The following is a 16,070-nucleotide window of genomic DNA, read 5'->3' on the forward strand; positions in this document are numbered from 1 at the left end:
CTGCCTCATATCCATGTTTAATACTCTGAGGAACTGGCAACGTGTTTTCCCAAGTAGCTGCACCACTTTAACATTCGTGTAGGCAATGTGTAAGGGTCACAGTTTTTCCACATCCTCACCAACACTTGCATGTCCATCTTTTTTATTATATCCATCCTAGTGGGTGTGACATGGTATATCGTTGTGGTTTTGATTTGCATCTCCCTAATGACTAATGATGTTGATAATCTGTTCATGTGCTTTTGGCCATTTGTACATCTTGTTTGGGTCACCTCAGCCTTAGGAGAGGTACAAATTGAAATACCTTTATTTAGGGAGGAACCACTGCCCATTTATGGGAACTAACATCCTTCTTTCACATGAAGTAAAATTAATAGTTGTTTAAAAATACAAAGGGAGAATGCTTCTTTAAGTAGATTGCATAGGACTCTGTGTTTTAAAAAACCCATTATATTTAAAAATTATGAAACATAACCTCAGAGTTAAGTGACTGAGAAGAAATTTTTCTTTTAGAGTAGATAAATAAGTAATGAATACAATTCACTCTTAACGAATTAAACAATGGGTTTGTAAGAGATAGTATCACCAATAATCCTATCTTTTGGAGGAGACTTGCTTAGAATTTAGTAGATAATGTAATAAATCTATTGTTTTGAAAAAGGTACAGCTATCATTTTAATATGAATAGACCCATATGGAAAAACTCAGTTTATAGAAAAGATAAAGTGCGTATGTCTGTGTTGGGATGATCTACTGCTTGGCCCCAGCCTTAGTGGTGCTCAGTCAACACCTGCTGGCTTTAACTTACTTTAAAGCTACTCCCACTCTACTTACCAATGATGGCTACTGTTTACTGGGTGCTGACCATGCGCCCGATGAGCGCTACATATACGTTATCTCATTTAATCATCTATGAGGAAGTATTCTTATAACAGTTTCATGTAGATGAAGAAACCGAGCCTTAGAGAGGTGAAATAAATTGCCCAGAGTTAAATAACTGCCAAACCGCTGACAGAGCCAAGTCCAGACCCAGGCCCGTCTGCCTTTCATGTCTGTGCCTCTTGAGTTTCTCGCAAATTCTCAGGGAAATGTCTATTGCCTAACCCAAGGTATATATGTAGGCCAACTACTTTTAATATCAGATACTCTCCCGTAAGCTTCGTGTTGTGTCACATGCTCCCGTGATTCTTCGGGATATCTGTGAGTGTCTCTCCCAGGAGTTATTTATCAGATACCGTATTTTTCAGACCATAAGAGGCACCTAGGTTTTAGAGGAGGAAAATAGGAAAAAATTCTTTGGCAAAAAGAATAGCAAAAGAGTAGCAAAAAATGTGGTAAAATATTTAATAACATAAATGACATAATATTTCACCAATGTAAATGTAAACAGAACTCGACAGCAGCATTAACAACTATGACTCCTCCCAAATTTGGGGGGGGGGCAGTACATGTTATAGTCCCCAAAACACGGTAATTGCTCTTCTTAGGATAACTCTACACCTATCAGATTATGTGGGAATGAGTTTTAGACAAACTAAACTTCTGGAGGTTAGGCATAGATGAATGCTGATGATAAAGACCAGAACATAGTAGGAGGCCACTAAACAAGTGCAGGAATGGCTTAAATGCTCTGAGCACTCTACAGAGGCAAGAGAAGGTATTTTAACGTAGCTATTGCCCATGCACTCCAGTCAAAGAAGGGAGAACATCAGGAAAGAGCAGGATGCTCCAAAGAGTCCATTCCGTTAGGGTGGCTCTGGAAATAGGCTGCATATTCATTCCCACTTAAGCCCAACCTTAAGACTTTTTAGCAGGAGCTAAAAAACTTCATTTATCCTGCTGAAAAAGTTGTGCCTCATATAAACTGGCACTTCCATTTGCTGACCCAACAGCCACTAGCATTGGTAGTGCTGACCAGGAGGGGGTGGGCCGCATCAGTCAGCGCCCAAGAGAAACGAAGGCATACCGGACAGTTCCAGAAATGATACAGATGTTAGTGAATCACCATCATGTTACCTAATGTCAGTGCCACAAACATTTCTTTGCCCATGAACAATTCTTGGTTTTGCAGGAAGTATTCTTTAGATGACTTAGTGGTGTGAAGTCAACTCTCTCTGGACCCTTTTCTTGTCTCATTCTTTCAGCTCAAATTCCTGTTCCAGTATTTTGTCAATCTTCTTCTTCAATCCGACCCCTTGTTTTCATATCTGGCCTAGGTCCTCAAGAAATGCTGTAAAATAAGAAATGATTGAACAACCAATAATTAGAGAATGGTTAAGGAAATTATAATGCATTCGGCATTTGGCTCTTAAGTGAAGAAATACATTTTTCTTAATGAGCATTTCTTACCTGAATGAATACATTTAGGATTTAGAATAAGTAAACTTCATTGAAGACTAAAGCATACAGCCACTAATAAGAATGTTTACAAAGGTTTTACTAACCTAGGACAGTTCTTATGTCATGCTATTAAGAGAAAGAGAGAAGCCCTGGCTGGCATAGCTCAGTGGGTTGAGCGAGGGCCTGTGAACCAAAGGATTGCAGTTTGATTCAACCAAAGGATCGCAGTTCCGATTCCACCAAAGGATCATGGTTTGATTCCCAGTCAGGGCAGGTGCCTAGGTTGCAGGCCAGTTCCCAGCAGGGGATACAGGAGAGGCAACCATACTCTCCCTCTCTCCTCTCCTCTCTCCTTCCCTTCCCCTCTAAAGATAAATAAATAAAATCTTTTAAAAGAGAGAAAGAACAGAATATGAAATGGTACATATATAGCAGTCTTTCAACTATGTTGAATATCTAGCATATGAAATCCTGGAAAGAAATTTACTAAAATTTTAACAGTGACCCATTTGGATAAGGATATAATGGGTATTCTTTATATTCTTCTTTCTGCTTTCCTGCAACTTGGATAGTTTTCTCTATTAGCCATTATTACACTTACAATCAGAAAAAGAAACATAAATGCCATTTTTTTAGGAAGCAAAAGCTTGGTTCTGTCGTACAAAGAACTCTCTTATTGTCACAGATGTTTTCCCTCATAGCTGTGTTCCAGAAAACTGTAGACACTGTTCTGGGAGAAAACTTCCCACAGCCACCTGGCTCCTCTCACGTCGGCACATGTGATTATCTGGCAGGATGGGAAGATTAGTGTGGGAATGCACTTCTGTCTGCCTTGCACTTTGCCCAGCTCTCTCAGGTCTTTTGCTATTTGACTTCTGCCTGTCCCACTTGTTGCTGGTGAGGAATTTTCCAGAATTATCACTCCTGGCAAAAGGTACTCTAGCTGGTCCCTGGGGAGTAAAGAATTAACATCTGTCTATTTTCTGTACCCCTCTCCAAAGATTCCTTTTTGGCATAGGCAGCATTCCAGGAGAAGGCACTCACCCTTGTCCCACCCCAAGGTCATGTGAGTGGTACCCTGCCACCACCACCAGTCATGTTCTCCTCACTTAAGCAAGGTCTGCCCAAATAGAATTATTCAGAACTTGCAAGCTTAGGGTCAAAGATAGAGCCAGTTTTGAACTTTTGCTTAGGAATCCTACATTTCTGTTTCTATCGTGCTGTTCAGAATTAAAAGCAAACCTGTATATTAAGACAGAAGATTGCAAGGCCTAAGCCACAATATTCAGCTGTAAGATGGGAATGGAATGATCAGAGAGGTACGGATTTTTTAAATAAAGGCTCGGTTTGGAAATGACAGAATATGACAATCAACACATGGCCTTTTCTAGGAATGTTGTTCATGTGACAGTGATGAAGTCACCTCACAATTCCATGCATATTGACATTCCCAAGAGAGTGAATCTGCAAAATGAGATACTTGTGCTTTCATGGACCAGCTCTGCAGCAACCACATTTCTGACTCAGCAGCTAATTCACAGTCGGGAACATCCAGTAATCCCAAATTTTCACACACAGCCAGTTAGAGTAAATGTTTACTACTATAGGGTTGATTCCTCACTGACTCCATTTAGATCAAATAGTAATATTTTATGGTCTTCCTAGTTTCTTAGGTCCAAAGCCTTCCCTAGCTTCTACAGGCAGAGTGAAGCAATTCCTCCCCGTGCACCTGCACGCTTTGTTCATACCGCTTTTTTCATACCGCTTTTATAGCATTTATCGCCTGGTTGTAACAGCTTGTTTATAGATCTGTCTCTTTCACCAGACCAAGACGTCTGGAGGGCAAGCACTTGTACCTAGCATATCAATTGCTGTTTAATAAATGTGGAATTAATTACCTAATCAAAATGTTAATGTCTTCTCCTCAGAATTGATACCATACTTTAAAGCAATGTTTAAATATTTGAGAAAGGAACATTTATAGAATTTTAGAACTGGGAGGGACCTCATTTTGTAGATGGAATAATTATGACTCAGAAAGGGCAAATAACTCATCCATCCAAATTCATCACACATTGCTGAGATCACTTCTCAGTACAATTCTGTTTTCAAGAGTTAAATGAGCTTCAGGAAAATGGACTTGGATTTTATGCTCTGGGAATTCAAAAATGTAAACCTTTAACTTCCAGGTTCAGTGAAATGGTGGTATAAGTCTTAAGAAGAGAGTGAAGTGCAGCTATTGGGTTGGCCAAGTTTGTTTTCTTCTGTGACTGGTTCTAATCGTGCTTAGTTGTCCTTAACTTCATTCAAAACAATTTTGTTAGATTGTAGTATCTCAGCTTTCATGTCAGGGTGCATTTTTAAAACCTTATCAAAATTGGTGAATTTTTACGTAGCCATTTTAATATTGAAGATGGAAGAAAATTCACAACATTTTTGGCATATTATTATCATTTCTTGTTTCAAGAAAGGTAAAAATGCAACTAAAACACAAAAAAAGATTTGTGCAGTGTATGGAGAAGGTGGGGGTGACTGATTGAATGTGTCACAAGTGGTTTGTGAAGTTTTGTGCTGGGAATTTCTTGCTGGATAATGTTCCGCATTTGGGTAGACCAGTTGAAGTTGATAGTGATCAAAGAAAGACGTTAATTGAGAATAATCAACATTATACCATACAGGAGGTAGCTGACATACTCAAAACATTCAAATCAATAAAAGCTATTGGTGAAAATGAAAAATGTGTCTTTTCTGGAGAAAATCATATGATTTTTTTGCCAATCCAATGTTATAGGCAGGCATTTCACACAAGTCCGCCCTCTAATGGAATCTATGTGTCAAGAGCAGTCTTATTTTAATATATTAAAACTGTTTTCATGGGTTTGTGGGGAGTTTTCATTTTATTTTCCACTAAAGGTTGTAGATTTACAGAAAAGTCACGAAGATAGAACCGAGTTCCTGTACATCTGTCACTCACTTCAGTTTCCTGCGACGTTATCATCTGACGTTACCGTGGCACATTTGTCAAAAGTTAACTATTACTATCAACTAAATTTCAGACTTTGTCCCTATTTCACTAGTTTTTCCAAAAATATTCTTCTTCCAGTCCAGGATCCCACAATATGTTTAGTTGAGATGTCTTTGGTCTCCTCTGGGCTGGGACAGTTTCTTAGTCTTTGTTTTTCACAACCAAAATGATTTTGAGGAATACTCGTTGGGTATTTTGCAGATTGTCCCTCAAAGTGGGCTCCTCTCATGTTTTCCTTGTGACTAGTTATGGGCGTTATGGGAAAGAATGCCATAAATATGAATGCTCTTCTCATCACATTGTCAGGAGGTAAGTGACATCCCACTGTGTCGCAGGTAATGTTAATTTAACCCTGACCATTTGTTGAAAGTGGAATTTGCCAGGTTCCTCCACTGTAAAGTTAGTATTCCCATTCCCATTCCCTGGTATTTTTCTTTTCTTTTCTGAAGTGAGTCACTAAGACCAGTCTGGAAGGGAAGAGAGGTTTATCTTCATATATTATTGGAATTCTTCTTTTAGGGGGATTTATTTCTTTTGTTCCCTTTATTTATAAAAATTTTAGTTCAATAGATAATAGCAATTTCTTAAATGTATGGGATGTTAAACTAAAATTTTAATTGGATAAGCCCATAAATTTTGGCATATGGTGTTGGAATGTGGATTTAAGAAATAAACACCTTCTTGGGGACACTACCATGGTTGGCTGAGACATTTTAGGTCAATAAATTTTCCAGATAACTGAAGTTCATTACCTTAATCACTAAAAGTTTTTTTAAAGGGAATTTTGAGTTTTTAAAAAATATTTATTTATTTTTAAAGAGAGGGGGAGAGTGGGAGAAAGAGAAGGAGAGAAACATCAATGTGTGGTTGGTTACCTCTCGCTCGCCTGCAACTGGGGACCTGGCCTGCAACCCAGGCATGTGCCCTGACTGGGAATCAAATAAGCAACCCATTGTTTTGCAGGTCAGCACTTAATGCACTGAGCCAAACCAGCCAGAGCTAAAAGTTTTTTAATGTATAAACTTATCCCATTCTTATGTCTACATTTTTTAGATCTTTTATATGCTTTTACCTTCTTGAACAGAATATGCTGAACACAAATTCACCTTTTTACAAAAATTGATCCTTATACTGAAATTCACAGCAATGATGATGGTTGAGCTTGATGACCTCTTCCAATCCAAGTTTAGTAACTGTCAGGCAAAATTTATGAAACTGTCCCCAGATAACCAAAGCCTTCTTGTTTTCCACCTGTGGTTTTGCCTTGGGGTGGGGGTACTGTGGTCCCAGGCTTACTCTATACGGGAGAGAAGCAATAAGGCATTCACATAAAAGCATCCAGGACAGAACATACAGGTCACTTGGGAGGCTGTTACAAGGCAGATTCTGAATCACGCCCGAGATTCTGCATTTCTAACAGCCTCCCAGGTGATGCCAATGCTGCTGGTCCATAGTTCACACTCTTTAAGTAGCAAGAACCCAGGGAACCCCACACGCCGAACTTTATAGTCTGGTTGTTTGCAGGGCTTTCTGAGGCCAGGGCGTTCCCAGGAGAGGGCAGAGGTTTTCTCGTGCTGCAAAGAGCTTTGAATAGCTATGGATCATTCACAAAGTACAGCCAAAGCTTAGAAAAAGGAGCAGCTAGGTGACAAAAATAAATACCTGATTCTTCTAATATAAGCCAAAGGAGGGAAAGGGAATTATCTTCCTTGAGAGAACCACCCTTGAGGCAAACATTTCATAAACTGTGGTTCTTTTGATGTTGAAAAGAAGTATCCAGACCACATCAAAAAGACAATAAGCTAGTTTTTTGTAAAGATCAGTTTTGAGGAGAGCAGGTCCGTTTCTAAAACATGAGGCTTTTTATCCATTCTGAAATTATACTTAAGGATTTTAGGACAGCACTAAGATACATTTTATGTGCACATTATTTCTTCTACTACTATTTTCTCACAAACAGAAGGTGGGCTGGTCTGTCCTTCAAGATCAAAGCCACAGGAAACAAACTCTTTGCTGCTTTCTAATTAAACTAATATGATAGATGGAATCTACTTATTTAAATCACAATGAAATTGTGATTCCTGAATGAAATCAATGTCGTTATTAGAGCAATTAATAGAGTTTCTTGACTGTGAGAAGCCTTTCACATCATAGTAGGCATCATACAGCCTGTTGGAGATAGTGCTGGTCTGAAATGCAGTACTGAGGAAAGTACACTGAGCACGCTGGTCTGGAGATTGAATTCTAGTTCCTGCTTAATCGATCAGTAACTGCTTGGACAGCATTAATTACTGAACAAGTCTCTTAACCTCCCCAGGCCTAACTATACAAAGTACTTAATCACAAGGCTTCTTCAAGTCCTAGTTTTTCACCAGCCCATTCCAATATCTCAGAAAGATATTTTGTATACATTTCTAGACACTGCTTATTTTAAATGCCATCAAGAAAGCTGATTCTGCCAACCTTGTGCCTAACTATGAGCAAGTAGCAGCTTGAATGTTATACCAAGTATTCACCAGGAAAATACCTGAGATTTTGACCTTACTTCTTGTACAGACTTGCTTTGTAAGCTAGCTAGTGGTTTAATTAATATTATGCAGAGTCATTGCTAAATTCTTCTTTTCCCCAGAAAATGACTGAAACTCAGAGTTTATAACACAAATTATTAATAGTTGGTAAGATTCTAAATTTATCATAAGTGGGTAACAAATATTATATTAAAGTTGACTTTAAAAGGTGAAAAACATACTGCTGCCTGAAGGATTTGAACTTGGTAAACGTGTGTGGAGGACAGTGGCAGACACCTGGGCAGAGCGAGAGGCCATGCCTGAGCTGAAGCCTGACCTGTCACTTACTACTATATGTCCTTGAGAAGTTACTTAACCCCTCTGTGTGTAACTCGGAGCGGTGCGATGATTAAATGAATATATCTAGAGCTCTTAAAACAGCACTCACTACAAATTAGCTACTGTTATTATAATTAGGAACTGAAATGGAGAAAAGGGGAACTAGTGAGGACAGGAAGGCAAGCTTGGTCACATTAAGAAATAAAAAGAATGCTGACAACTAGTTCAGAAATGGGGAAGATAGTACTTTTTACATCTGCTTCCTACATCGAGTATTCTCTGTAGTACACGTCTACAGCACTCTTGTATGAAAACTCTCCACTCTGTGTAGTGGACCGGTTTGTTTAAGTCTGGCAAATGTGACTCAGCTCTGTATGGAAAACCTACGGAAGCGAAATGGTGAGCAGGAGCCAGACCTTCAAACCGAGTTTTCCCATGGGAATCGGGCCTAGAAAATGCATACAGATTGTTATGGCTTGCTCTTGCTAAAACTCCACCACCCTGGTCTAAAACAACAAATGTGTATTGTCTATCTTCAAGGTAATATCCAAAACTTGTGTGAATTCGCCCATGGATAGAGCTAATCAGCTCATCACCATTCCCCTCTGCATGTTATTTTCATTTCCTTGATAGTACCTAAAATGTAGACAATAATATTCTATGAAATAGATAATAAATCTTTCTCTGATGTAAGACCCAAGGAAAACAATAAGAGCCTGTGTAGGCAAGGGTCGGGTGCTCCCCTCTTGAGGGAGTGGCTGAGGCATCCATAGGCACTCTCCCCTTGAGAGAGTAGTCATGCTGTTCCCTTTTTCTCCAGAGAATTCTTGTCGCCTGGGCATTCATTCTCCTTGTCAGCCACAACAGGCGGATGCTTCTGGACAGGGTCTGCCACAACTCTGTGTGTGTGTATTTAGTATTTCACAGTGACTTCAGATATATCATCTCATTTGATTATCAGCACTCTAGGGAGGTAAAAAATCTCTTATGCAACCGAGCAAATTCTGCTGACCCACAGAATGTGGGTAAAGCAGGCAAAGGATGGATCCTGAGAGCAACAATGCACAGCAGGGCACAGCAGGCCATCATTTCTGTCTGGATTCTGAAAGTGTTGCTGGGCTTTTTATATGTCATCAGCGATGTAATGTGGGGCTATTTCATTTCCCAAATTGACCTCATCATACATCTCCTAAAAGCATTGTGTTTGACCTTCTTCATAGCTTTATATTCACCAAATGTACTTCAAGTTCCTTGGTAGTAAACCATATTTAACATACCTTAGCTACATATTGGAAAGTAGCCATTTAAAGCATTTTGTCTGTTTAGCCCTGAGAGGTCCTGTATTTTGTTGTGTATAATGCACATTTTATGTGCATTATACATGGGATTTTCATACTCATGGTATGTAATCCGTATTTTTCCCTCAAAAATTTGAGCAAAAAGTGCACATTATACATGACAAAATACTGAATATTGCAAGGCAATATTCTGTAGAATAGTACCACAAAAATGCTTCCAATAGAATTAGGAGGCCAGTAGAAAATGGCTATATGGTTATGACAGAATATAATCTTTGGCTGAGTAATAGGAAACATGTATCAGAAAAGCTATTGGCTTATTATTATTGATTAGAATAATAATTGTCATTGACCACTTACTTTGTGCCTGGAAATATGCCAAGTGTTTTATGTGAATGTAATCAGCATGATATTGGAGTGCAGCAAATAGTAGGCATTCAATAAATATTTGTTGAGCAAATGAATCTATGAACTAGGGGTTATTTTTTTAATCCTTTTTTACCAAAGATGAAAATTAGATTTAGAATCTTAAGTTTTGCCTCAGGTCCCATAATTATTAAGTAACTAGTGAACATGGTAAGCCCAAATTTGATCATAGCACAGCACATAGTGCAGCGGTACAGCGTGGGGGCTTGGGAGCAGGCCTGGCCACCTGCTTTTGCATCCCAGCTCTGCCTCTTGTTAGCTGTGTGGCCTTGGGGAAGTTAGTTAACCTTTCTGTGCCTCAGTGCCTTCATTTGCAAGTTAGACATAAGAATTTAAACCTCCCCAGTTTGGGCGGATTAAATGAGAGCATACAGTTAAAGCACTTGGAACTGTGCCTGACACAGGATAGCTATTACTGTTCAGTAGAACCTTATATTGCATATCAATAGAGCATCCTACTTTTCAAAAGAAGTCAATGAATTATCTCATGTTATCCCTACAAGGCAGGCAATAATAATTATGATTAATATAATATAGTATGTCACGTAATCCTCACAAGAATCCATTTTACAGATTATAAGAATCAGGCTCAGAAAGGTTAAATGATTGCTTAAAGATCACACGGCAAGACAGTAACTAGGCTCTGTTGGTAGAAAGTAGAATGAAAGATTAAAGGTGACTAACACTCAGTGTCAACTTTTAAAATCAGGAGGAAGTAGAGGGAAGACAGGAAAAAGACTCATTCAAGGCAGAACAAAGCCTTCTGCTGAAAGAGGAGATTACATGCTGAGAAGAGCCAGAGGAAGAACCAGTGAGTTATGTCTGCACATGGTATGATTGCCTAGAATCCACCCCAATGGCACCAAAGCAGGTCAGACGCTGTTTCATGGTAATGAAACATATTGAGTTTACTTGAAGTCAGAAAAGTTTGAAGGTCTGGGAGTATCAGAAAAACATGGAAAAAGTTGCCAAAAAAGAAAAGCTGAAAAAGGCCAAGGCATTCATGGCTACTCCCTCACATTTTTGGATGTGGGAGGGAAACAGTGAGTGACCTTTATTTCAACAGACAAATGAAGTATTCAGTACCAAAGATAATGTGAACAATGTGGTTATTCTAGAGAAAGTTCCCAATCTGCTCAAGAGAATTCAGAATGTGTATCTTCCTCCCTTTATCTTCAGTTTTGCTACTTTGGAACCCAGTGGGTCAATTTTTTCTGGTGTCAGTCCCCCCATTTTGAGGTCAAAGGGTTATGAGCTCTCTCCCTCCCTGCTCTCTCAGGGCTCACACTTGGCCTGCAGGAAGGCCTTGGCAACCAGTTAGAAACAGTGGTGCAGCACAGATATCTCCATCTCCTCTGATTGTGATGCCTTAAAAAAGATTTCACTCCATTCTTGAAAGGGCTGTAGCAAAGCACTAGAGGAGACTCTGATGAAGTAACTACTGGTGAATTACTCTCTACACATTGTTTTCTAATGGTGTCTTCCCATTTCTGTAGACTGGCCTTGTTTCCAGCTCGGTCGCCAAGACCAGATCTCATATAATATTAGGTTACTCCTAGATGGGTTTGAGAGTGTGAAAGTTCTAGGATTTGTCATGATAAACAAGGATTCTCAGATCTAGTATATCTCAAATATAATACTCCAACCAGATTTTCTGAGATTCAAATTCATTCTCCTAAATTCAAACCAAATCTCTAGTAATGGAGAGAACCAGCATATTTAATTATTAAGCACTTAGTATTTTGTTCAATGTTACAGTGGAGAGCAAAAATTACAAAATACTAGAAAAGAGTGGTACAAATTCCCAAATCACTTAAAGAATTTAGTGGAGAGATAGTACAAAATCACATTGAATAATTGCCTAACAACAGGAACAGAATGCAACTAGATGCATAAATGTGTTGATAGCACTATATGCTGGACTTCTTTCTGGCTCAGTTTCCTAGATAAGATCTTACATAATACTGTGTCCACTCTTAGACAAATTTGAGTGTTTGAAAAATCTGGGATTTATTAAGAGAGATACAACCAGTCAAAGTACAGCAGTTACCTGGCTGAATTAATATAGTAGCAATGTTAGGAGAGACTGGAGGGATAGAATTTAGTTAGGAGGCTGCTGCAGTAATTTAATAAAAGTGATAAGGATTCCTATTGACAATAGGAAGAAAAAAGGGAAGATGAATGTCTAGATAAGTCAGTCTACAGCCCATGGGTTTCTCGATGCATGTTATATTCAACCTTAAGATACAGTATTTAAATATCAGCAAAGATTATGGCAACAATCCTAAATTCTAACAGTCTTTTATAGTGATTGATTTAATTGCACTTTTAAACTGTCAAAAGAGGAAGAAATGAATGACAGAAGTTGGAAGGAAGAATGGACTAACAGGGACATTCTCCTTGAAGATCATCACCCTTGAGGTCTGTCTACTTGAGTCTCCGCTGAGTAGCATGTGGTGTATCTGGGCAGAACAAAATATAACCCACATAACAGGTGTCACCAGACTCTGTTCCTTAATTTCAGTCCAACAAGTATTTATTGAGCACAGCTATAATTCAGCACACTGCTAGATTTCTGTAAAGTATACCATATACATATTTTTAAAGTTAATTTCATCCTTAAACTATCTATACAGAGTAACAAAATATCCACCTTGTTTTACATAGGTAAAACAATTAGAAAAAATAGAATATAAATGCAAAGGTACGGTAAAGACAAAATTGGCCTCCTTTTAATTTCTTAAACCTGTTCCACACTTTCCCTCTGACTGGTACTCTGCCCCTCCCCGCCCCCACCCCAATTCTTCTCTTTGGCTCCTTCTCAAACTTCAGGTTCAAGCTTAAATGTCACTTTCCCAGAAAGGCCTTCCCTGCTTCCCTGTGTAAAGGCCTTTTCTGTTTATCTTTCTTCATAGCAATTTCCATCATCTTTAATTATCTGGCTTATTCACTTATTGAGTCATTTAATGTCTGACTTCCTCACTGGACCATAAACTTCATGAAGTCTTTAAAACCATCAAATACTCAGCCTCTGGTGTAGTAAGTAGCACAAAGTAGATATTCAATAAGTATTTGTTTAATAAACACATGACGTTTATTACTCTTACTAGTTGAACAGTTTGAACCAATATCATGTGGGTTAATTATCTTAAAGACTTACTTTATAAAAATGTGATGAAACAAGTAGTTTCCTGAAAATCTGCAAGAACAGACTGTCAGAATGACATTCTGTTAAATATAGTCTGCTGGTCATTTATAGTTCAGCAAAGATTTCCCATGGCTCTAATTCCACCCCCCTCCCATTACTCTGTATCTTGTAAAGAATAATTCCAGCCTTGATATATGAGAAAAAGTAAAACTGGAAAAATATAAAGAACAATTTTAACAAGGTCCTATTTTAGGAGATTTTCTTATTTACTTTAAAATAAGAAAGTCTTAGTTATATTAGGTATCTGTGGCAATAAGTCACTTGACATATCTGCATGAACATATTGAGATAAAACATTTGCAAATCATTCCTTTTCATGTACAGTTAAATGAACCTCTACACTTATCTATTACAACTCAGTCATTGCTACTGTTCAAATATGTTTGGGTTGAATGTTACATGAAAATGGAGGCATAAGAATGATTAGCATTCATGGATCCATATATGTCTCATGCTACTAGCTTAATAATTTTCTATAGATTTTTCACAATTATGGTATATTTTACATCCTGAAATATAACATTTAATATGTAATATTGATGCTGAAGGGACACAAATAATGTATAATTATTATTCTATAAAAACAAATTCCAACTATTTCTTTTGAATTTTAGACTTGTTAATTTAGAATTTTTATAGTTAATCTAATATTAGGTACAGTGTAAACTTGAATGTAGCAACTGAAATCAAGAGGAACTGTTAAATGAACCTCGTTAGGAAAATCTCGTGAAATATTTGTGAGGCTATTTGTCGCAATTAAACGTTATAATTATTTCTAGTCTATAGCAAGATAAATTCAGTTTGGATGTCAATCTACTACTACATCTTGAATTGGGGGAGAATCTCATTTTGATATTTAATATACCAGTTTAACTTTAAAAGTGAGTTCTTCATGGCCTGAGACATGTAGAAATTAATGTGATAAAAGTAACTGGGTATAAATCTTGGGAAAAAATCTAGTAGAAGCCACAGCTAAAAACACTTCAAACGGAAAAGTCCTGTAGCCTTCTGGCTTTTATGGGTCGGGACTCCCTCTAGTGGTTCAGCCTTTTGGTGCTTTAATTGGTGCTCTTCAGGTCATTGAATCACCAATTTTGGGGTTATATATATTTTAAAAAATTTAAAAAGAACCAGAAAACTCCCATCACAATGGTTTTCCAGAAGGAGAAGACTATATTAGTGAATGGCATGATAAATGTGAATATTAAGGTAGTGTTGCAATGGTCTGACCTAAGGGGACACAGTGGATTTCACTAACTGGAAATAGCCAGTTAGAGTTCTGCGGAGAGTGTGTGAATAAGAGCTGAAGGCCCGGGAACAGGATTCTTGTTGCTCTAAGGTGAGAACTGGGCCTTTTAGGGAAAGATTTGAAGTGAGTATTTCATGGGTATATGAACAAGGTCAGATAATTCTAGTTTGACCTTGTATAAAATCAATCTTTCAGACCAACCCAAAGCAATATGTCATTTCTTCCACATCATATCCTTAATATCACAGCCTTTACATTTGTTTAAACCAAATGCAGAAAACTTGAAGTTTGATTTACATAACTTTGTTTGCCTCCTTGTGTTAGTTTTGGTTATGCTTGTGCCTATATCTTATAAAATGTCTCCTACCTCTTCCATATGACCATATGAAAAATGTGAGGAGGACTTTTATGTTTACTCCATTAAACTTTCACAACCTGGCCAGTTCTGCACTGTAGATATACATAAACATACCAACTCTTTTATAAGAGAGTCCTATACATATTTAAGGACATTATGACTGCATTGTCTTCTTTCCCTTTTTTTGAATCCTCAAAGCTTCTTGGAATCAGAGTAAAAAAAGAACTGTGAGATACAGTCATCATTACAGAGTAACTTGGTGGGCACTTTATTTACACTTTCAGGGGTCTGTAAAAATATTGTTTTTTTATTTCATAAAATACAAAACTGTTACCAAAAAGTCTGAGTTTGGAGGACAGAAGCCAGTAAGATCAAAATAAAAAAGAAAATTGGATGAAATGAGTGGTTTAGCCATTTCAGGACCTCTTCTTAGTAGGCTGTTGTCTGATTCCTTGTAAGTTGTCCCAGCACTGGAGCTAAAAACCTACAGCAGAAACCAGATAATTGACTGTGGAATCCAGAAGTCAGCCACAGTGTTTGCCCTGAGGTTTGAGTGAGGCCAGGAAGTTGCACTGGTTTTAAGATCTCAGATAAGACAGTATTTTCCACTGAGAAGACGTTGTATAGAGTCTGCAGTTGATTACACTTGACCCTTGAATGACTGAACTGCCTGTGTCTATCAATGTGGGGATTTTTTCAATAACTACATACAGTACTATAAATATACTGTATAAATGACATATAAATGTATTTTCTCTTTCTTATTATTTTCTTAATAACATCTTTCTCCAGCTTACTTTATTGTAAGAAAATAGCATATAATATATACTATCAGGATGGGCAGGGTAACACAAAATGGCGGCTGAACTACAACCCGCAAAAGAACCGGAGGAGAACCACCAATGATATATTGCTGCTTTGTTCAAAGAGGACCAATCCCCACCTCCCACGGAGAGCCAATGAAAATAAAATGCCACTACATTCTCTGCTTGGGCAGGGACTTCTCTGGCCCTGCACTTTGCAGACCATAGAATCTCATTGGGTGCACGAACTTCATTAAAGTTCTATACTGCCTGACTTTGTGGTTGATTAGCATTTCTTCCTCAGTGGAGCGTAAGAAAACCTTTCACATACAACATACAAAATATGTCAACCTAGTGTTCATTTTATCAGTAAAGCTTCTGGTCAATAGTAGGCTATTAGTAAATTTTGAGGGAGTCAAGTTATACACACTTTTGACGGGGGGGGGGCACTTTTAACTCTAGTGTTGTTCAAGGGTCAACTATTTGCATAAGTAGGGAAAAACCAACTCTTCAGTGG

Source organism: Sturnira hondurensis, unplaced genomic scaffold (assembly GCF_014824575.4).
Source record: "Sturnira hondurensis isolate 20B ecotype Veracruz unplaced genomic scaffold, ASM1482457v3 Scaffold0008196, whole genome shotgun sequence".
Taxonomy (NCBI): domain Eukaryota; kingdom Metazoa; phylum Chordata; class Mammalia; order Chiroptera; family Phyllostomidae; genus Sturnira; species Sturnira hondurensis.